The sequence below is a fragment of the Anolis carolinensis genome, chromosome 5 (assembly GCF_035594765.1).
Source record: "Anolis carolinensis isolate JA03-04 chromosome 5, rAnoCar3.1.pri, whole genome shotgun sequence".
In the NCBI taxonomy this organism is placed as follows: Eukaryota; Metazoa; Chordata; class Lepidosauria; order Squamata; family Dactyloidae; genus Anolis; species Anolis carolinensis.
In genome coordinates, this window is record NC_085845.1 from 143,792,458 (window position 1) to 143,817,218 (window position 24,761).

General features: G+C 38.6%; 1 long non-coding RNA gene across 3 annotated transcripts in view; it reads right to left on the reverse strand.

Moving 5' to 3' along the window:
• Nucleotides 1-24,761, reverse strand: part of LOC134299500 (uncharacterized) — a 138,936-nt gene that overhangs the window by 15,883 nt on the left and 98,292 nt on the right. The window contains exon 3 of one of the 3 annotated variants that reach the window (XR_010006711.1): nt 13,116-13,336. The exons of the other annotated variants lie outside the window; for them this stretch is intronic. This is a non-coding gene — a long non-coding RNA (uncharacterized LOC134299500). Of the gene's footprint in view, nt 1-13,115; nt 13,337-24,761 lie in introns of those variants that run through there. 3 annotated transcript variants of the gene reach the window in all.

The window sequence follows — 24,761 nt, forward strand, 5'->3', positions numbered from 1 at the left end:
ATACACAATATATAATATTATTGCCATATCATTCATTTACAATATTGGTAAATGAAAAAACAATACAATATTTAAAAATAAAAATAATTTTAACCAATATACTGTAAACTTATCAGGATTTCAGTGGGAAGTGTGGGCTTGCTTCTGGCCAATGAGATAATCAAGTAGGATTGTTGTTGTTGTGCAACTTCAAGTCATTTCAGACTTTGGGCGAGCCTAAGTCTAAAACTGAGGGCGGGGGCCAGATAAATGGCCTTGGAGGGCCGCATCCGGCCCCCGGGCCTTAGTTTGGGGACCCCTGCCTTAAACCCTAGACTCATTGAAGGATATAAGGGGAAGGGATGCCAGAAAGGGTGGTTTCTTAAGTCTAATGCCCTAAAATGACAGAAAGGGGAGCCTCGTAAGTTCCCCACTGCTGCCAATGGGCCAGATATTCTGAAATCTTTTGGTTGCTGAGCCAAAAACTTTTTTTTCCATTAGCCAGTTTTGGGAGTTTCCTAAAAACAGATCTGGGTGCCCACTGAAAACGGATCATGGTCCAGCTGAATTGCGCAATCCTATGACTAAGCATGCCAAAGACATGGCATGCACAATGCTTTCATGACCTTGAATGGCTCAATTTCTTCCTTGCTAGTTTGTTGTATCTGGAGTGCTGACTTCTTATAACAGCTCCTGGACTAGCTCATGATCACCTTCTTATTTCACTCTTCAGTTTCTTGGATAACCTGTGACTGATCAGCCACCTCATCACACTGGGTTTTTTGGCCCCCTTTTCATCTTCAGAATGGAGCCTACTGAGCGCCATCAGCTGACGCTGGCTTACCCCTGCACTATTCATCCTGAAGTGGCAAGGAAGCGTTGCAGGATGCTTCCCCACCCATGACGGAGAAGTACACGTGTTTTGGGTAGCTATGATGGAGCTAACCACATTTTTGGTGTGTTTCCCCCATCTGATGGGGGAAAGGCGAACTTGGCACCACGTATTGCTGCATTTTCGTCCATTTGTCCTACTGTCCCTGTCTGATGGGGACGGAGGGAGGGCATGCAGGATGCCATGAGGCTAGTGTGAAGAGGTCCTTGGACTGAAATAATGACTTGACAGCTCTGGCATTTTAACCACCTGATTCCTGGGACAGTTTCTGTCTGAAGCATATGTCAGTAAGCACCATGGTTAGTGTTACAAAATGAAACCCAGCTTGACTCCATTTCCCTTCTGCGCTGTCTAGGATCAGTCATTAAGATCAATTGAGTTTGTTCCCCTATCATTCAGGAAGCATCTGGCTACCATTTCCATCCTCTCCCATGAGTGGTTTCCAGTGTAACAGTGGAAACAAGGCCCCTGTTACAATTCTCCGTCACCTCAGAGATCTCTCATGCAAGGGGTAGATGGAAAAATCAGTCAGTTGTTTCTCAGTGACAAGGTAAGAGGCCCTAGTGGTAAATGGAGATTAGCGTCAGTGACTAAACTAAGGGATACATAGTGGGAGTGAATATTGTCATAAGTGCATAACTTCAGGTTGCACTACTGAGTACCTGCTACCACCAAAAATAGCTAAGTGTGAAGAGGTCCCAAGAGTTAATTGCACAAAAGCTACATTTTAAAGTCTGAGATAAATTTTCAGTTTCCAATAAGAGTGCTTTGAGTCCCAGCTGGAAACCAACACGATCACATTCTTACCTGCACATACACACCAACACACAAAGCTTAGCATTAGCCCATGATGAGATGTGGGAAGAATAAGCCCTAACAATTTAACCCACTACTTGGAAGTAAAGCTCCAACATGTAATTAATCATTTTCATTATTATATATGGCATCATCAGAGTGCACAGCACTTTACAGAGGCAAGAGCTAAGTGAAGCAGTGCATCAATTCTATTATTCATTCATTCAGTTGAATGCCTATAGTTCACCTCGCCATTGCAGAGGAAAATTGAAGGTAGCTAATAATTTTATTAAGAACTACAAAGAAGGCAATGTGAAATAAAAAAAGAGTATTTGCAACCAGGGTGATATCATTGACCTGTTAAACGTGCCGTACTGTGTTCATAACGCTATTACTCAGCTCAACATGGCCAACTCTTACATCCAATCCTGACCTCATTGTCCAACCATTCCCTGCAAGGGAAGGTCAGACATCTTTTGGAGGACAAGCACAATGGGGTGACCCTCATTGTGGCAAAATTCCTTGCAGTGGCAGCAAGACTGAGAAAGAGCCTAGTTTCTGATCAGGGTATTACCTGACACTGTGTAGTATGTGTCTGTATTGTTTATTTCCCCGGTTACGAGGGATTTGTACATTCCTGTATGCTATTTATTCAACAGCTGTGGGTCCATGGACTGTAATAAAAGTTTGTATTTATAACTCCCAGTCACTAAATAAAAAGAATCAGGAAAATCAAAAAGATTCAACTGTGATACCGAATAGGGAAGGAGGGGCTGAGATCGACCCCCACTTGCTTTTGTTGCGGGCGGGTTTTCATGCTGGGAGGGTCCTTACCATTACATGCTCCCAAAGGTAGCAAAGGTACCAAAGAAAAACAGATCTGTGCACAACTCTAATTAACAAGTTAACTTAGCATTTAGATACAGGTCCAGTAGGTTTACTGTAGTATGACTAGCAAAAATTTTAGGCCAAATAATAGTAGTAGTAATATTATTAATAATAATAACAACAACAACAACAACAACAACAACAAAAATGTGTGAAATCAATCTGAACACATCTTTGGTTCTAAGGTAGAATTATGAAGGACACATTGTAAAAGCTTCATTTCTTTGCAGAAATGCAAAAGTAAACTACAAATCTTCATTGGCATCACCACCCTCTATAAAAAAATGGAAGCTTTGTATAAATTTAAAATCTATCTGAATAGAACAAGAAAGCACCAGGGAGTGCAAAACAAAATCCATGCCCTGCAGTGATTTAAATGATTAGCTCAAAATCTTGTTCATGGAATTGTAATTGCATTGGCATCTCATAAAGTATGCACTTCAGTTTGGACCTCTTTTTCAAGAGCTTATCTGACAAAATATTATTATATCTCCTGAAACTGTTTTCACAAGTACTCAGTAACAGCAAGACTGTTTTTGTTTGCAGGTGTATTTTCTATCTGATCATATTGGCCAGTTTAAAAAACGAACAAATAAACAATTCATTATGACATAAACTTTTGTTTATGAGTGCCATCCACTTTGTTAAATAACATGGACATCTACAAATGAATGTGCCAGCATAAAAAGTGTTTTAGCAACAAAGTTCTCAATTGTTTTTGCTACAATCCAAATGAATGCACCTGGCTGTCCCTCTGTGAATTAACTAGCAATCCATCCTTTCAGTAAAATGTACTACAGGTCAGCACATACAGCAGACAGGTGTGAGCATTCAGTTCAGAACAGAGCAGTTATTTTTCATCCAGTTGACGTTTTAATGCTGCAGAGAAGAGCCTCTGTCTTGGAGGCTCTGAATAAAGTGTGTAGGGTTTTTATTGTGAAACTATAATTAATTGCAGGACAATGATACAGTTGTTCCGAGTTGCCAGTGCTTTAGCCAATGGCAAAATGAATAGCCACATGGGAAGTCTGGCTTTAAGGAAACTAGAGATTCAGCCTGACTAATAGCTCCCTCTAGTCTTGTTAGAAAGCAGAAGTAATGAACTCCAGTTCATGCCCTGTTAAGAACTTCCTCCCTCTGCATCAGCATGAGTCAAGCAAGACAGATGCATGCTTTCCACAGGCAAACTAGAATAGTATTCAGTATTTTTCCCCAAATGCCAAGAAATAGTACATGAAGAAAAGCAAAAAAAAAAAAGTAAATAAATCTGATTCAGTCAAAGCACTACTCATGTTTATGCATGCTGGCCTTTGAAGACATACTTCTAATAACACCCTCCAGTCCTTGTCAAAGACTGCCTTAGTATCAGTGAGGCTTTTCGATCATAATCTCCCAAGACCTTCTAGCTGTTACCGCACCTTTCTATTTAGGCAAGCCTTTCACCTTCTTGATACTATGCCTGCATGTGGCTTCAAAGCAACTGCCCACTTATGGCAACCCCATGAATTTCAGAGAAGAGTGATAGCAACCTGCTCCGAAGTACTCTCTGTCTTTTTTTTTTTTAAAAAAAAAAACCATGAAATTTGTAGGGTTTTTTTTAAAAAAAAGACAGGGACTATTTGGGCGCCGTTTTGCCATCATTGTCCTCTGAATGATAACCCACAGCACCTGGTATTCCTTGGCAAACCCCCATCCAATACTAACCATGCCTGACCCTGCTTAAGTTCCATGATCAAACACAATCTGGTGCCTTCAAGGTAATGCTTATTATTAGCATTGTATTTCATTATTATAATTGGGGTTTTAATGTTTTAATTACTTTTATTTTATTGTGGTTTATTGGAGTCTGTTTTAATTATGTTGGAATCTGCCTTGTATCCTAACTTTGAGAGAAAAGTGGAAAATAGATCAAATAGAAAAACAAACAGATATGGAAGAAATGTCTGCATGTACGTGCCTGACTCGCTATGTGCACAATTGACTTCCCCAAACTCATGTTTTCCAGATACTGTACATTGAAAGACAATTCTCAACATCCCAGCCAGTCTGGCTAATGTCCATCATTGATGCATGCCTTACATCTCATAGGAATATCATTCCAAAATGTAAGTTCTGCTCTATTAAAAGCCCTTCTGCAAATAGTTAAAACTAAGGGCCCTTCCACACAGCCAAGAATATCAAATATAAAAGAATATCCAAGAATATCAAGGCAAAAATCTCACTGGGTTATCTGAGTCCACACTGACATATATTCCAGTTCAAAGCAGATATTGTGGGATTCCCTGCCTTGATATTCTGGGTTATATAGCTGCGTGGAATGGCCCTAAAAAGTATATGACACTACCAAAAGAGTTTCCAGGTATGATGGGTGGAAAGGTAGGCACCTAATTCAATAAAACGTGTTTTATAAAGGTTCAAGTCAAACCAGGTATAAAAATGAATGCTGGTGTGGCGGTACTACATGCAGTAATAAATGGCTAGTGTGGACTCAGATAACCCAGTTCAAAGCAGATATTGTGGGATTTTCTGCCTTGATATTCTGAGATATAGGGCTGTATGGAAGGGCCTTCAGTCACAGTATGGCATTTTAATAGTGTAAGCCAAGATGGCCATACATCAATCAGTGATGATACCAACCCATGGTGGTTCCCAGCCCACAGCAGTCATTCCTGTAAACATTCAGCATGTGGAATGTCCGATCCTAGATTATCGATGCATTTGCACAAGAGACTAGTCTTTCTGTGGGAACCATGAACACAGTAATCCACAAACATTTGCATTTTTGAAAAGTTAGCACATGCTGGGTACAAAGACAGTTTTCCACTTCTGACTAGCACATAATAGTAGAAGTCTGCACGAGCTGAAGGAACATTTTGACAGGGAAGGGTGGGATTAATGTGAAGTCATGCACATTACAACAACTGGATTGAAAGGCAATGCCACATCCCCCTACAGCCTGGACCTCCCTCTGAGTGATTTCCACCTTCTATATGGACCCCTAAAAGTGTTCCTAGGAGGTCACCATTAAAATACTGATGACAAAATGAAACAGGCTGTCTTAGAATGGTTAGGCATACTGCACACTGACAAATCTTTCTGTGCTGGAGATTTCCAGGCATTGGTTAAATGCTAAAACAAGTATATAAATGTAGCGCGGGGGGGGGGGGGGGGGAGAAATGCAGCTTCTACTCCTTGAAACATGTTCTTTTTTTTTTAAACTCAAAAGTCCCAGTTTTCCATGAATGCCTCTTGTATGATACCCAAGTCTGTAACATCCTTCTAACATTAAATTAAGGAAGGAGAAGCAATGATACATGGTTAATCTGGCCCACATAGCCTACAGGCTATGTGGGCCAGAGGAGAGCACCATTGCCAAAGAGGTCACCAAGAAAAACTTATTGTATTCCTATTTCACATCAAGGACCCCATGCCATATAGAAAAAAACCAATAAATTACAGTTTCTAATAATGTTATGGAATTATCCTGAAAGACAGATAATCCTGTTTCATAACTTTTTAAATAGATGAGGTTTGCTGGGAATTGTTTCATTATTCCAACATCTCAATCACTACTGAACTTTACCTTCTGACACTGAACTGTTTTTTAATGTTTTGTTTATTCATTTAATCTCTTACATTTGGGAAACTGTTTGTTCTTCCACAATAGCCTCTTTGGATGTTCTTGACTCGTTTTTGCCTTTGCTTCCTCTCCCCATTTATATTTCGCTTGCTTACACAATAACACTGAGCTGGTTATTTTGGCTTTTAAAGTACCGAGTGCTCATCTAAGAGATTTCCCTGTAGAATTTCACTTCCTCACATCAACACTGGAATGGCTCTTCATGTTGAATTTTCGTCACTGAGGATGCATTGGAAAGAATACAAAATGTTGAAGGACTAGATGTTGAACAACTCAAGACAGAGGTGAACATTAGTCTGATTTGTCAGGCAGACTCAAGTTGCACAACTGAAAGACTCCAGAGATTCTCACTGTTTGAGAAATACAGTTCACTTTTTGAAAAACATCTACTAACTAAAACTTTAGGAAAAACAAGCATCAGGTTCCACAATTTCCAATGCATCATATAACAAGCTCCTTTTGGAGAGTTGTGTACTGTGAAAGTATCTGGACCTCTTAACCTCATTTTTCCGCTTTATTTCACAGCTTGGACAGAGCCTGCCATGCGTCACACACACCACATGGCAGGCCCTGCCCACTTTCCTCCCAAAGTAGAGGCAAAGAGTCAAAGGGTGCTTTGTCCTCCACAACAAGGAAGAAAGTGTTGTTCGGGTAGCTCCAACGGAGCTACCAGCACTTTCCTCCCCAAATCCCTGTAAACCTTTTCTGCCATCTGATGAAGGAAGGAAGGAGGGCGTGTGGAGCTCCCCAAGCCACCTCGCACGTCTTCCTTTTCGACAGTGATTGCCAGCACAACGGTATGGCCTGAAAGGGCCGTGCGAAAGGTCCTTAGAGAGTTCTCTAACTCCATAGAGAAAGAATCAAAAAGAAAATAAAAGACCTCAAGACAAAATGTAGGGATGGGCAACTGCTTTGCAATTTATGCTCACATTTTATTTATTTATTTGTTTGTTTGTTTATTTATTCACAGTATTTATATTCTGCCCTTCTCACCCCGAAGGGGACTCAGGGGGGATCACATTGTATACATATAAGGCAAACATTCAATGCCATATACACATAGAACAGAGACAGAGACAGACGCAGAGGCAATTTAATCTTCTCCTGAGGGGATGTTCAATTCCAGCCACAGGGGGAGCAGCTGCTTCATCATCCACTGGGATGGCACTTCCTCATTCCAACGGTGGCTGGATGATTTTTATGGAGTCGTAAATTAGTTAAATTAGCCTCCCCACTTTTATAAGTAGTACCTTAATTTCCTACTTGATAGATGCAACTATCTTTCGGGTTGCTAGGTCAACAACAAGCAGGGGCTATTTTTTATTTTAATTGTCGGGTGCTCACCCCACCACGGGCTGGCCTCGAACTCATGACCTCTTGGTCAGAGTGATTTATTGCAGCTGGCTGTTCACCAGCCTGCGCCACATCCCGCTCCCACAATATAAGTGTTAGAGGGTGCTATTGGCTTTCTAGTCATTACACCATCTTGACAGTCCGCAGTTGGATGTTACTTGGAGATTCAGGTTCACTATCTCCTTGCTTCTCTATATTGGGTAGGCAATGGTGGAAAGACATTATTCTGCTGGCCCTTTAACTTCTGTGGGACAGACTTTAGGCAGTTCCAAATTAGGCACATTAACCATGAATTCCTATCACTAAATTTAAATAACAGATTCACAGAGTTGGGAGAGAACACAAGGGCCATCCAGTCCAGCCCCCTGTGATGTAAGAATATACAAACCACTCCTGACAGATGACCATGTGGCCTCTATTTAAACAGTTCCAAAGAAAGACCCTCTACCATATTCTGAGGCTGCATATTCCACAGTTAAACAGCTCTCCCCTCCCTTAATTTAATGTTAGAAGGATCAGCATGTATTATAGAATTAGGTGCCTATCTTCCCATCCATGGATGAAACAAATCAGTTCACCATTTCATTAGTCCACTTGAAAGGGTGGAATAGACTGATGGATCTCAGGATATTTTTGGAAGAATGCTAGGTTCAGGCAGTAGAAATCACATAGTAGAGGTTTGGTAATAGTTTGCAGTGCCCCTATATCAACCCAGTTTTTTGAAATCTAGAAAAAAAACGCAAAGGGTGTGTTTTATGTGTCCATTCTGTTGGATGTACATCAATATATCCTTGAAATTCTGACCTGACTGTAGCATTGTTCACCAAATGCCACATTACCTTCATGTATTAATAAACTTTCAACCTGCCTGGAAGGACCGTGTTATAAATGAAAGGATTTGTGATGATCTCACAGTAGATATATGGAGGGGGGGGGGATGAGGGATAGGCAGATATTATAGACCAGTTTTGAGAAATCAAACGGATTACTGTCAGCCATAAGACCAACAGACAACTGACAGCAAAATGCCTCTCAAGGTAAAATGCCATGTTTTGGCTCAGATGTAAAATTTCATGTATAAATGAACCATAAATCCTTTTCTTAATTCATGCTCAGTAGCACTTCTATAAACGTGGCCATCTGGGGGCATGAAATTTTTCTGACCAGCTAAAAGGATAGATGACATCTGGGCCTAAAGAAGACAGGAATATAAACCAGTTGCAGATTGGGCAGGTGCAGACATAAAAGGCTTTATTCTAGGCAATCTATATTGTCAAAGAGTGCCAAGGTTCTATATAACCTTTAAATTTTAAAAACTGGAGATAAATTTTGCAATGTATTGGATATCCTTGGTGAATTGGATAAGCCTGCACGATGCCAAGAACAACAAGAAAAACACTAATAACGGAGTCTGCTGGCAATATATAGATCCCACCTGGACATTTTCCTGTTTGTAAGGCCTGTTGTAATGAATGAGAAGTGGACTCCGTTTAGCAGACTGAATTTTATTCATATTTCCGTTTTTTAAAAATTAAATGTTTTCTAAATAAATTCTATAAAACCCTGTCTCTGGAACCAATATTTATCTTTTGACTCCTGGTAATTGAACAGTTTATTAGCAGACTACTGGTTATTGACACAGAAATCTGAACAGACGATAAGGATTATTTTGTGTCTGTGTCTGTGCATGTTCATTGCAACTCCTCATCCTATTTTTATTTGATCTACTAGCAACACAGATGACAGTTGTTTGGAAAGCTGTTTCCTCTTCTTTCAAGAAACCCCAAAGAGAAAAGCCATCGGTACACTGACTGTTACTTCAGACTGAAATCAAACATCGCCGTTATTTCTGATACCCTACTGGTTTCACTGAGAGCACTCTGGAATCAGCATGTAATGAACACTAAAAGTAGACTGCTTTAAAAATAATGATGGCCATGGCAGCAGGAGCAGCAACCATAATAATAAAGTTAGGTGAATGGTCAAAATCCATCAGGGGGTTAGCAGTAAATTATGTATGGTATTGCTACAAGCATATTTGGGGCTTGTAAAAATGTGAATGGCATCAGTGGGAGAAAGATGGCTGATCATTAATGGGATCAGAATAGCCATGGAGGAAGTGGGTGGATTTAACTCTTTCCTCCCCTGCTGTAAATAAAAAAGAAAAATCCTCTTTTGAATTGATGAGGGGAATTTTCCTTATGCCTATTATGATCCCATTAATTGCCTCTCTATAATTGCAATTAACATTTTTTTTAAAACCTGCATGTTTGCTGCAAGTGTATGTTTAATGCCAGATATAGTTTGACTCTGGGAGCCTCTGGTGATGCAGCGGGTTAAACCGCTGAGCTGCTGAACTTGCTAACCAAAAGGTCAGCCATTCAAATCCGGGGAGCGGGGTGAGCTACCACTGTTAGCCTCAGCTTCTGCCAACCTAGCAATTTGAAAACATCCAAATGTGAGTAAATCAAAAGGTAACACTCTGGCAGGAATGTAATGGCACTCCATGTAGTCATGCCAGCCACATGACCTCGGAGGTGTCTATGGACAATGCTGGCTCGTCAACTTAGAAATGGAGATGAGCACCAACCTCCAGAGTTGGACAAAACTAGACTTAATGTCAGGGGAAAACCTTTACCTATAGTTTGACTCCAAGTCATATCTGCAGTAAGTTCAATGCTCAACCCATGTTGCAATCCTGATGCCTATGGGCTTCATGTAGTCACCAGGGTTCTTACCTGAAGTTGCCATGACATGAAGGGGAAGGGGAAAAAGAAAAAGGAGGAGGAGAACACTCAAATTAGAGATGGTACTTCCAAGTGTCCTTGTGGTGTAGTTCGAATGTCCACAGATTTCTCTCACCTCCTATGTTTCATACAACTATTTAGGAAGATGAGCTTTCCATCCCTATGACTATGTTCGCAAAACTCTGAAGATATTGCCAGCTTTTGAAAGATCTTCTCACTTTTGAAATTTCTCAGACTTATTAAGAGTGGGCTATAGATTCTGGGAGTTAGTGGGATTTGATGTTGGCCTCTAAAGATAGTTGTGCAGGTAGAAGGAGAAGTCTAAGGAGGAAAGATTTTTTTGCTATGCCTGTTTGCAAAGGATTACCCAGAAGATATCCATTTATGATACACTATATTTAGTTAAATTTATGTTAGGCTATCTTGAAAATATTTACAATTAGAATAGATGTAGAAGGCAGTCAACGGCGGTTCAACCACCAGGCCAACTAGGCAGTTGCCTGTGGCGCCTTCTTGTTGGGGGCGCCATCGAGGCAACTCCTGTCTCCTGCGGCCTGCCTCTGCAAGGTATTGAACTGCTTTTTCTCTTGATTTGTTGTAAAACATGATGTTTTAGTGCTTAATTTCTTAATTAATTACATTAATTGCTTAAATCTTAATGTAATTTGATGTTTAATAGGCTTTTCCTTAATCCCTCCTTATTATCAAACATTTTCGCTTATCCAACACTTTTATTTTTCAGTGATTTGTTTGGTGGGGGCGCCAAAATTCTGTTCGCCTACACTTGAAAAATACCTAGGGCCGGCTCTGAAAGCAGTCAACAAAATCAGGTGTATTTTCCTGAATACTTTGCTCAAGACCATTCCAAGTGTTGCTGGAAAGCAACTCCCATCAGGCTTAGCCAATAAAACCAATAGTGAGGGATTATGGGAGATATTATCCCACAATTTCTGAGAAGCCACAGTTGCTCACCCCAATGTAACCTGGCTTTTTGTTTAGAGGAAGAGCAATATGAAGATCTTAACAAATCCAAACTAATCTAATTGAATTGTCTTCTTTCCCTACTACAAACCCATATATGACATTCCTCTTTTATGTTACCCAGAGTGCCCAATTATATGGTAGCACAAAACCCATTTTAAATTTGGAAGAAGAAGCTCACATTTTGTATCTTGGAGTACATCCCATAAAATCCAGAGGGGTTTACCTCTAGTTAAATATGCCTAGGATTATGGTGTAACAAAGTTTGCCCTTGGCAATTTATCTCCTTTGCACACATGCACTGGGTTCAGGTTTACAGTCAATGCTTATTGCATGGCTTCCACACTGGGCAAAAATCCTCTTCATAACATCAGTTTAGAATTTCTGACTCTTATTTTATGATGGTCCAATTATTTCAGATTATGCGAGCTTGCACACGACATAGAAGTATTTGGTGCCATCACAGGGCATGCTGCTGACAATTTCTGACCTCCTAGCATTCCAAACTGACAGTTATTTTCAATGTGACCTTTTATGCTGCAATTTATTTGCCATTTGGTGTCAATGTTAGATTACTCTGCCTCTCTCTCTTTGATCATGGAATTGTTGCTAATGTCAACTTCCCACCTGAATCAGTGACTTAAGACATCATTTTAAATGTTTACAAACCATTAACTGTGCAACAGCTTGAACCCTAAGAGAAAACAGGACACCATTTAACCTTTTACTATACAGGATTTGTGAATTTTATAACTTTTGTTATTTCAATGTGGTGGAAAATAGTTCATAGTCACATCTACTCTACTAATGCAATAGAACTCTTTTTTTCCATGGTAGTGAAAAGGAGACAAAACTGGCACAAATATGAGGTAAGAAAGAAAACCTGAAAAAATAATCAGATTACTTTAGAGTTTCACAACTGGCTTGTTAGATATTCCCATCATTCCTCATTGTTGCCTATATTGGCTAAGGACTTGTTTACATTAGCAAAAATGTCTGGACTCACCAAATGGAAATATGGTTTTCCTTATGATATGCATCAGCTTCTAGAGAGTAGGAGAGGTGATGCTGGGGCATATGGGGAGTTGTGGTTCAAAAATAACTATACAAATACAGTAGAGTCTCACTTATCCAACATAAACAGGCCGGCAGAATGTTGGATAAGCAAATATGTTGGATAATAAGGAGGGATTAAGAAAAAATCTATTAAACATCAAATTAGGTTATGATTTTACAAATTAAGCACCAAAACATCATGTTATACAACAAATTTGACAGAAAAAGTAGTTCAATACGCAGTAATGCTATGTAGTAATTACTGTATTTACGAATTTAGCACCAAAATAACATGATGTATTGAAAATATTGACTACAAAAATGCGTTGGATAAACCAGAACGTTGGATAAGTGAGACTCTACTGTAGTTGAATGCTATTTTAATCTGGATTTTGTATGCATTTACTTATATATGGTTTTATTTGAATTGTATTTAATCTATTAACCACCTTGAGTCTCAGTCTTGGGGAAAAGGTGGGATATTGGGATGTATTGATTGAGTACTAAAATAATTTGGGGTGAGATGGGGTGAGCAATTGCTGGCGCAATGGCACAGCCTAAAAGGGCCATGTGAAGAGGTTCTTATTCAGGTTTTTTTTGCCCATGCTCTCTTTTAGTGTTTGGTTTGTTTATTTTTATCATGTGGTCTAGGTTTATGTAAAGGAGGGTGCAATGAAGGAGGTCCAGTGTATGAAAAACTAAAAAAAGAACTTCCCATCAGTCATGTATTTAGTCCTATGCCAACAATTCTGCTGAAATACTAATAGATATGAAATCCAACATATTTTGCTAAACAAGAACTGTTGTTCTGCTTATTTATTGTTAAACAGGGAAACATATTGTCTGCTTCAAAAATAGTCCAGCTCCAGGGAAACAAAGCTTAATGAGAGGATGCCATCATCATAATGAGCCTTTTCCAAAGATGACTCAGAGGTCAGAGTAGGTTAGCATCAATATAATCGGGTAGGATGGTTACTGTAAGGACATTGCCTTCTGTCACTGAACCTGCAAGAAATGGCGTGCAGAAAAGATTGCAAATTAATTCCAAACACATTTAAATGAGTCGTATAGAGAACACTCTGACATAAATCTTTCCCAATCCATTGTCAAAAGCAAAGCAGAGGACAGATAATTTTCTCTTTTTTCTTTCGAACTATGAATGAGGAAAAGTACACAATGGTCTTCTCCTTCAGACAATGGAGTTATTTTCCGACAGAGGTACACAACAATTTTCTTCTCATTCAGAGAATGGAGTCACACTCAAGAATTCTTAAACAGGTGGAACAAAAAGAAACTATCTTGAAGAAACCAAGTAATTTCTTAAATGACCTATGGGAACAACTTTTATAACCTTTTCCCTAATTTTCTTTGAAGGTGAGTTTACGGCTTTTTCCACTGTTTCAGACATAAGACATAAGAGCAGGGTTGTGTCTGTCTTGCATTAATGCTACACTTTCCCTTATAAGTACTGCCCAGTCTTTAGGATCTCCCACAGTGTTTTGACTGTGGACCCACCTTCTCTCATCTTCTACTCCACTGCTTAAGGAAGACAAAATTATAGAAAATGTACTTTTCTAGACTATGATTTCCAGAATTCTACTGCCATCGTGACCACTGAAATGGAAGCTTCCATTTCAAACATAGCTAGAAAGCTATAAAGATTCCAATTAAATTATCAAGACTTCTGTGGACTTTAATTCAATAGTCAAGGTTCAAAATGTAACATTGCAGTATTTTTTTCTAAACTGCATAATTATAACTCGTTTATACCATTTTAATGTTCCTGGCCTATGAAGTTCTGGGATATGTCATTTGGCAATACACTACAGCTGTCTGCCAGCAAAATGCCAAAATGACCTAAAGATCTCAGGATTCCTTAGGATGGAACCATGTCAAATATTGGGGTATCAAAGCACTATAGTTGTGTTGTGTGAAAGAGACAAGGTGTGAATTCAAAAGCTATACCGGAAGGAAAATCATTCATGTGAGTAAATGATAATTTGGAAAAGAAAAATCTACATGCTGTTTCACACTATTTATTTATTTACAGTATTTATATTCCGCCTTTCTCACCCCGAAGGGGACTCAGGGCAGATCACATTACACATATAAGGCAAACATTCAATGCCTTAACATAGAACAAAGACAGAGACAAATCCAGGCTCCGAGCACCGCAATTGCAGTGCTATGATTCCACTTTAACTGCCATTAAAAACATATATGGAATCCTGGGCTTTGTAGTTTGATAAGTCACTAACATTTTCTGGTTGAGAGGTTTCAATGCTCCTTAAACTGCAGGTGATAGTAATCCATAGGAATGGCAATTAAAATGGAATCATACTGCAGTAAAAGTGTAGTGTGGAAAAAACACTGATTCTTATTTCTAAAATGGGAAGGGGTGTGTGATAGAAGAGGGTAGTTTACTTTTTTAACTTCATACAGTCCCCATATGTATGCCATTTGCATACAAGTTATTTGTAGGATCTAGTCAGCTGCAGTCATTTTGCACTATCTGAAAGTGTTTTAGCATTCACGTGCTGAGACTCACATTCACAATGTACAAGGGGCAGAATTTACCTGCTTTAGACTCACAATTCATTCAAGAGATGTCTTCAAATTGTCAAAGATTCAATGCTTTGTGAAGGTTAATCCACCAGAGTAGCATCTACATCTATACTTATCAAATTTCTCATGTTTCAACTTCCATTTTCAGTCATCTATAATACTACATCTTGGTTTCTCTTCAAGAGATCAGAAAGCACTCTCTCTCTTGCTAAAGATGAAGAGACCAGTCAAGGCAATTTCTCTCCACTTCCTTCTTTGTTTAGCCTCCTATTCTATTCCACTCTTCACCTGTGAGGGTTTTTGATATATTTTATTTGTAGACCCACACATGGTTCTTCATGTTCCTCAAAGAAATGTATCAATAATGCATGCAGCTATGTATGAAAATTTGTTTGTGTGCACCTTTTGGAAATATATGCAGTGATTTTATTTTTCAGATGTGCATAGATGTGAAACAAAATACGAAGGGAAAAAAATAGAAGAGCACAGCTTTGCCATGCATCTACTTTGGTCCAGAAAGAACAAATTGGATAAACTTGCTTAAAAGAAACTTCAACAGATAGAGTTTGTCACAAACTAATCCTGTTTAAGATACAAATTAGGGCTGCATTTTGTATTGTAGTTACAGATTTGTAACTTAGAGCCAGGAATCAGTAACTGCTCTGTATTCAGCAAGACTATAGAGTCTGACTGTAAGACTACATACATACCACATCATCACCTTAACTTGCAGCAGACACCCCTCGGTGAAGGAGTCTGTTTAGCTGCCAATTGGGGTCCAAGGAGGATGATGTTTGGATATTTCCAGCCCTGACTACCAACAAGAGAGGTTACCAATAACCAGAAGAAGGACTACCTCATTCAATGGCAGAAAGCAACCAGAAGCTTCATCTTCCTTGCACTCCAATAATATGAGCAGACCTGTACCAGATATGGTTGCTGACTGTTAAGGTAGACTTGGGAGGGGGAATTTGAGTCAGGAGGTATTACACTTTGTTATTCATATGTAAGTAGCTGAACATCTGTGAAGTTACTTTTGGGAATTCCTGATAACCATTTGACATCAAGTATTCAAGTAAGCATACTTGTTCCTAGTGAGTCTCTGTGTATACAAGGAAACTTATTTTATTACCTCCTTACTACATTTTCAGAGGTAGAAATTAGCTTGTACCTGAACTTATTCTGGGAATCCACACTTACTTCTGTCTCAAAGGTTTTGTCTCGCTACCTTAGACAGTGAGTCTTTCTAATTTTCCCAACACTTTCGTATCTCCTGGCATTTATTGGATAGCTTCATATAGTGCAGAAATGTCTCCCTTGCCCCCTTTATATTTTTTTGTTTAGTGTAGGTCCTTTTAAAAAAAAACCCTTATATTTAGTTGTCCAAAATAGCAGAAAAGTCAGTGAATTTACAAAGAAATGAAAGTTATCATGGAAAAAAGTATATTTCAAAAGATGTTCAGTTTCTTGGCAGGAGTTGAAGAGTGAATTGAGAATTATAGAAAAGAGAGCATTTCTCAAAGCATAATTCTATCATGTGTAGTATATTCAGTGGGGCTCAAATCCCAGTAAAATCTCCATGGGATGGCAGTTTTAGTGGTGCTGTGAACATAGCTGAGTCAATCCTCGGTATCTGATCCAATTATTCCTTTTGTTTTCTGTGGAGTTTCAGAGTTCATTTCACATAAGCTTCTGGCAACTAACAAATTGGCTTGATATACTGTGGTGAGCATCAAAACCACCGCTATAGTTGTTTTTCTTCTGTTAACAGGAGTGCCGAAGGTGGGGTCACCATTCGTGCCAGCAGGAAACTACCTTGTAAACCTGTACACTGCCATAGCATTAAAACAGATCGTCAATTCAGAGTGATTCCAATGTTTCCACCAAGGCTAATATCCAGGTTATAAATTGTTAGAAGGCTATGTGAATCCTGCCATGGACCTGTCCCTAAAGTACGTATTTAATCAGAAGCTCATTGTTTATTGTTGGCTTCCATGCCAGTAGCAAGTTTTTGTTATATTTTGTTTTTAATGAGGGTTCAGATAGTTAAGGAGAGCTTTGATATAATAAATACAATAAAGTCTTGATCATGGGGGAATAATACACAATCCGAGAGTCAGCATGGCGTAGTGTTGGACTAGGAGTCTGGAAAAAGTAAGGATTGAATTTCCTTGACCAAATTACACTTTCTCAGGCTCTAGCCACACTACAGAATTACAGCAGCTTTGGTAGGACTTCAACTGCCATGGCTCAATTCTGGGATTTGTAGTTTGGTGAATTATGCAGCTTTCTCCGTCATTGCACTCTGGTGCCAGTACACATCCCAGAATTCTATAGCATTGAACCATAGCTGCTATAATTCTGCATTGTGGCTACAGCTCTCATCTAAGGGCACATCTACATTGACCATTAAGTCAATTTCAAACCAGTTTTGAAGAAAGTGGTTTCACTGTGCAGATGGTTACATAGAAAATCCTGAAATTGGTTTGAGGTTCAGATGGTGATGATTACACAAACCATGGAACATTCATGGACATCGAGGCCTTTCTTTCACACACTTTTGTAGGAGTTTGTTGTCTTGCAGCCACAATTTGAAGCTGGCTTCAAACTGCATTAAATGGTCAATAAAGATGCAGCCTTAGAGAGCAGCAATGGCAAATCTCCCCAAAATAAATTTTGCATAGTTGAACAATATGATGTCGTCATCACAGAGTCAACTTGAAGGCACTTAACAAGAACAACACTATTGTGCCTTTATTCCACTGGGTTGCAGAAGGACCTTTTCTCTATTCCAGCTGCCATTGCCTCCAAGGGAGAAAACATAGACAGCATGTACTGAATTTAATCCTTTCTGCACTGTCATCCCCTTCTCCTTATGTGCTGTGTCCTTTTAGATTGTAAAGATGAGGGCAGGGAATTGTCAAATTAGCAATCTGTAAATTGCTCCAGGAGCCTTGGTGGCTATATGCTATAAACATACCAACAAACAATTCAGCAATGAGATTTTAGAGATCAGTAAAAAAAGAGGGAAGAGCAGCAACGTGTGTGTATGCACCGTATATTAAGAAGAGCAGCAATGTGTGTATGTGTATACACCTGTGTGCTCAAATTTCTCTACAATTTCTCTATATGTTTTATTTGCACAACTGTTTTAATTGGTTTTAATTTATGGGTTGTGTTTTATTACTATGTTTTAAGTGGCATTGAATTTTGCTGAAATTGTAAGCTGCCTTGATTCCTCCATGGGGTGAGAAAGGCAGGTTATAAATGAAGTAAATAAATAAATAAATAATACAATGATACACTATAACCAGGGCATCTTTTCCCCCAAGTTCCAGAAAGATTTGCACATCCAATAATTTTTAGGAAATTTCTAATGTTTTACTTAATTTTTTTTTAAAAAAACAAAAACCAAACAAGGTATTCCCTGGAATTTCTCCACAGCTAGAGAGGAGGAGCAGAATATCATTCCTACCATCTTTCAGAAATATCCACTCATCCACTGATTTTTAGGAAATTTTTAAAGTTTTACAAATAAAAACAACAACAATAATAGCATTCAAAAAAACTTGTCTGCCAGCTGACCAGCAGGCATAAAATAATGTTTTGTGTTTGCCCAGAATCCCAACAACAAGGCAGCAACTGATAGTAGTGTCCTACAAATTCCGGTTCTACTGTACTAGAATTGCCCCAGAATCAATACAGTAAAAAAATTAAAAATAAAGAAAAACATTCGTAAGATTAAAATTAAAGAAAACCAAAGCAGGAAAAAAAAAGGGGAGGGGACAGAAATGAATCCTAGATGGACTCCCCCACCTCGCAAACACATGCATACACAAAGAAAATGAACCTAAAAAGAATGTGGCTGTAGGAATCCTAAAAGGAATCCCGTGCAAGGAAAGCTTTCCTTCACAGACAAATTCAGTTGCTAGTTGTGTGCTATCCAGAAGTTAAGCTTAAGCTTAAAGTTAATGCCTTTCATTTGCTGCTTGTTTTGCTTCTTGCCTGCCTCTCAGAATGGCGTGCAAAACCTCATAGAAATATTGAAATGCCAGGAGCACCTCCTCCTTTTTCCCCAGCCCTAATAGACTGAGAAACCCAACCATGTTCACCTGCACTGCCCTATAGAGGTTGCTTGCGCTAAAAGGCTAAGCTGACTCTCTGAGATTTACGGCAGTTACGTAATGGAAACTGTGTACTGGATGTTTTCATTTGTTTGTATAGGAGGGCAGTGCTGCACAGTCATTGTAACATGGATCAAAAGTACAGATTTAACGCATCTCATACGACTTTCGTCCCTTTTACGATTTTTTGCACAGCCCTAATATATATATATATATCTCTGTGTGTATATACACACACACACAAGTATATATGCAGATTGCTGCTCTTCACTTTTTTTTTTTTTTTTTTGCTTGACTCAGTTGTTTTGAACGGTTTGTTCATTAGCTCTGAAAGTGGATTTGGGGGGCACATTTACAGTTGGGTCAATGGTGCCACAATTGTAAATGTGAATAGCCAGCTTCGTGAGGTTGTAAATCTAAGTTATGATGCTGTTAACACCAAACAGGATGTTGACCTATATTTATATCTTTTTCCAACTGTTTAGGCATATGTGTGCTGCTGCTTATGAAGAGGGAGGTAGCAGCAGGTTCAAGGAAACCACAAGATTTTGCATAATTACAATTGTATTTTCTTCTTTAGAGACAAAAGCAACCTAAAGAAAGGAAAGCCATAATATAGCTTCAGGAGAGAAAAATGTTTTGAACACAAACCCAGTTTCTTGCCGATTAGTGGTGCAAACTGCTGCTAGCACTAGCTAGGTGTTGTTGACTCATACCTATATTTGTTTGGCTTTGTATTAACCTTTATGAACTGTAATGAGCATAAGTATTACAAATCATGAGGCATTCTGTATATATCTTGCATCTTGTGTTAAATAGAAATAAAAAGAAATGTATTCCAGCCACTAAGGGATTTGTTTGCGTGCTCGCTTTATGCATTTGTATTGATTTTCCTGCAATTAGGGACACTGTGACTTTGCTGCTTTTGGGAATTGTCTTGAAGGTTAAAGTGTTGAATTGGGATTTGAAAGATCAGGACCAAGCCCAACAACAACAAAGTTAGAGTTAGCCAACTAAAAAAAAACATTTAAAAACATAATAAACATATAACAATCTGATTTATTTATCTATTTTCTACATTTATATCCCACCCTTCTCACCCCAAAGGGGGCTCAGAGTTGCTTACAAGTTATATGTACAGTACATACAACATATTATTAGCACAACACAATATTAGTACAGTAGAGTCTCACTTATCCAAGACTCACTTATCCAAGGTTCTGGATTATCCAATGCATTTTTGTAGTCAATGTTTTCAATATATTCTGATATTTTGGTGCTAAATTTGTAAATACAGTAATTGCAACATATCATTACTGCATATTGAACTACTTTTTCTATCAAATTTGTTGTATAACATGATGTTTTGGGGCTTAATTTGTAAAATTATAACATAATTTGATGTTTGATAGGTTTTTCCTTAATCCCTCATGATCCAAGATATTCGCTTATCCAAGGTTCTGCCGGCCTGTTTAGCTTGGATAAGTGAGACTCTACTGTATTATATATTACTATATTGTACTATACCACTATACTGCAATATTATTAGTAATATTACATGTAATGTATAATATATAATGTTGACACTGAAGGCACACTATAGAATTAATGCAGCTTGAAATTATTTCAATGGCCATGACTCAATATTATAAAATTATGGGAGTTCTACTTTTACAAAGTAATTTACCTTCTGTGTCAAAGAGCATGGATTGCCTCATCAAACTACCCATACCAGGGTTCTATAACATTGAACCATGGCAACAAAGTTGTGTCAAATTCCATTAATGTTATAATGTAGATGCACCCTGATGTCTGAATCTAACTAGATGGATAGTGTTCCAGCCACCCTTTCATACTCCAACCTACCCGACATAATAGGTTTTGTGAGGCCAAACAGGTAAGGCTTCTATTGCAGCCATATCATGGAAATATAGTTATCAAATAGGCCTCAATGTAATTGTTAAAAACAGCCCAATATATTTCCAATATAAACATTTCCAATGAAGCCCTCGATGGCGCAATGGATTAAACCAGGACTGCTCACTTGATGATAGGGTTGCTGACCTGAAGGCTGCCGGTTCGAATCTGAGGAGAGCACAGATGAGCTCCCTCTGTCAGCTCCAGCTCCCCATGCAGGGACATGAAAGAAGCCTCATACAAGGATGGTAAAAACATCAAACATCCGGGCATACCCTGGGCAAGATCCTTGCAGACAGCCAATTCTCTCACACCAGAAGCGACTTGCAGTTTCTCAAGTTGCTCCTGACATAAAAAAATCCAATACAGATGTCACTGAATTCCATTTTTAAAACTTTAGCCTAAGATAATCCATGATGGATAGTATTCCATCAATGACATATGCATCCATATGTTGTACAATGCATGAAGGGTGAATTATTTGCCATAGTGCAAAAGATTATTTTGCTGACAGTGGATGTGCAATTATGTACAGACCAACACTTTGCATTGCAATTACACACTCTGGATATGCATTGCATATTGTGGTTTATAATGGTGCCATTTAAAGCCCTACAAGAATTGGGTCCAGGTTATTTCCAAGATCACATTCTTCCCTACAATCTGTCCCGGACACTTAGATCCTCTGAGGGATGCTTACTTCAACCAGCCAGAGCCTGATTTACAACATCATCCAGAGGAACATTGCATTGGCTGCCCCAAGATTGGAATGACCTACCAGAAGAGATTCAACAGCTAAATCAGCTTTCAGAATTTAAGATGCAACTGAAGACCTATCTCTTCCAGCAGGTCTACCTGGTCAAATTTAGCTTGATTGACTGAGCATTTTAATCTGCATTTTATCTTTTAATTTTAACCTGTATTTTAACTGTGTGTATCTTGTTATATGTATTTTAATAGTCTTGAGTTTTATCTCTCTGGTTTGGCCATGTTGTAGCTCACCTCGAGCTGCAAGAAGTGGGTATCATCATCATCATCATCATCATCATCATCATCATCATCATTCTCCATGGGAATTCTGTAGTGACCGTGTAGCATATCTCCATGTGTCGATATTTAAATCAAACTGAAAGATGTTGGTTTGCAGCTAAAATCTTTTAAGCATTTCCTTTTAACCTCTGCCTTCTCTCTTAAGCATTTTAAGTTACCAGACCTCATTTGTCCACAATGGTGCTTATGCTGGCCTGCTACAGATGCTACTGTATTCTGTGTAAGTAAGTCCATCAGAGGACTATGCAGTCTCCCAAAGTCAGGGTAGGTAACTGATTCCTTTATTTATCTACTTATAAATATTTGTAATGAATTACTTTTACTATTTCAGTATTTCAGTGCCACTGACTCCACAGCTCCACTTCCATGGACATTGTCAGTTGATTTTCCGGTAAATTGGCATAAGCCTGTATTTCAAAAAAGTGATATCTCATTATAAACAATAAAGAGGTATGGAATCAGCATCTTTATATGAATCCTCATAAGACTCAAGACACCTGTAGCCCTTAATACTGTCTTGGATCCCAAGGCACCTGCCCACTGGTTATGGATGATGGAAATCCAATGACAGCTGAAAGCCACAAGTGACCTATCCCTTTATATGATAGTGAGAATTGCTACTATATGAGTTTCCAGACAATGATTTCATTACATGTTGAAATATTAAATGCCTTTCTGACAAATGTTCTCCACAAATACTGTGTGTATAAATGAGTCAGCCTATAAAACATCTGATTATTATCTATTTTATTCCTCATACAGAAAATAGAGAGACAGTGGGGACAAAGCTGGATGGAAGCGTTTCATATTGAAGGTGTCACATTAGTTTTGCAGTGAGGGAAATTTTTAATGCCTGTATATAATTGTTTAGAATACAAATTTAGATAAAACATCATAATCAACAAGGAAAAGGCTCTTGATTAGACCAAACCAAGCAAAAATAAAGAAAACTAAACTTCTTGAGTGTTGACAGAATTTGCAAACATGGAGGTATCTCCATATCAAAAGTAGTTTGCATTCAGATAAAAACCTGCCTTAACCCATCTGCAATTATTCTATGCCTCATGAATCCGAGTTGGTCCCTGTGCATTAATTTGTCGATAAATCGTTAGTCTTTGTCATGAAACTCTTGGCATCTATCTTTGCAGCACATTTAATTATTTAAATGGGGCTATAATTTTCAAGAGCATTATCCCTATCTCCCCACCCCCAGACCTATACCTAATTATAACATTTTTCACTCAGTGGCACAATACTATTTTCATGCCTAGAGAAAAGGATAGTATCAACATAGGAATGGCTCTCAAGGAGCCATTGGGATATGGATTACTAGGAAATGTACCTAGCATTGCCCAGGTTGATATCAATGATTTCACTTAGGTGTGTGCATAAAAGACACACACTCTTTAGTTATATATGAGTACCTCAGTATTCATATGTATTATCCTCAGATAAGTGTTTACCTTTGAAGAACTTGGTGGCTTTATTGCTTTCACATATCAATGTTAACAGGCCAGCTATTTAAACTATTTGTATTATTCTACCAACATCTTAAAATGTTTACGATTTGCATTTTCCTATATCCTCCTACATTACGATCAACTTCCACAGCTGTGTAATTGTCCTTAGAAACCCTACAAAAATTGTAGTATTGAGTCCATCTACATCAGACATGGGCAAACTTTGGCACTCCAGGTGTTTTGGACTTCAACTCACACAGTTCCTAACAGCTAGTAAGCTGACTGGGATTTCTGGGAGTTGAAGTCCGAAACATCTGGAGGGCCAAAGTTGGCACATGCCTGATGTAGATTGATAGCCACAAATCTGCATGCTAAAATAAATCATTTACTTTGAAAGACATTATTAGATTTCTTCTCTCAGGACTTCATCAGAAAGTCAGGAGGAAAGCAGAGGAAATTGTTGGGAAGAGTAGGGAAGACATCTCACCCTGTTCTCTCTCAGCAGGATCCATCTTCGGTGATGGCCAGTCATCCAACATCCTTTCCCTGTCTGTTTTTCACTTTCCTTGCCCTTGCCCTCACCCTCACCCCCACCCCTCTGCTTTATTTATTTTCCATTTATTTCCCATACTTATATTCCGCCCTTCTCACCCTGAAGGGCCTCAACAACTGACAGCAATTTGATGTCCAACATACAAATTCCAAAATTTACAATTAAAATCAAATATTAAAACATAAATTATTAAAAAACAATTAAAATCACACAAGTTTAAAATCGTAGTTCAGAGTCAGTCCATTAGTCAACACTTTAAAAAGTTCTCAATTATTGCACTGCTATAATTATTGCTCTGCTTTCTAGAAGCAGGAGCTGAGACTCCTGAAAAGAGAGTCTTCTGTCCCTTGTAGCATGATGGCAAGATGAAGTACCACGGGTGACCATGCATCATGAAATGGCCATCATGGGACTCTGTTTTGCCGGCATAGAAAAAATGAGAGAACACGGAGGATACACTCATGTGATGAGGTCCTCGATCTACATCTTTTTCCATTGTATATAATCTTTAAATTGCCATCCTGTTGCACCTACTGTATGTTTCAATTTTGGCAAATCCCTAAATCTCATTTCTCTTGAACTGTTCCCATTTACTATGATGTTGTTCTTCCATGACACCCAGAATATCCTATTCGAAATAGCCATTTCATTCTGCCTTGTTGTAGAGCCGACTCTGACACATACATTGTAATATTAAGATGTGAATAGAAATAGGACCCAGTCATTTCAAATGTTTAAAACTCATAAGACATGAACTGCTA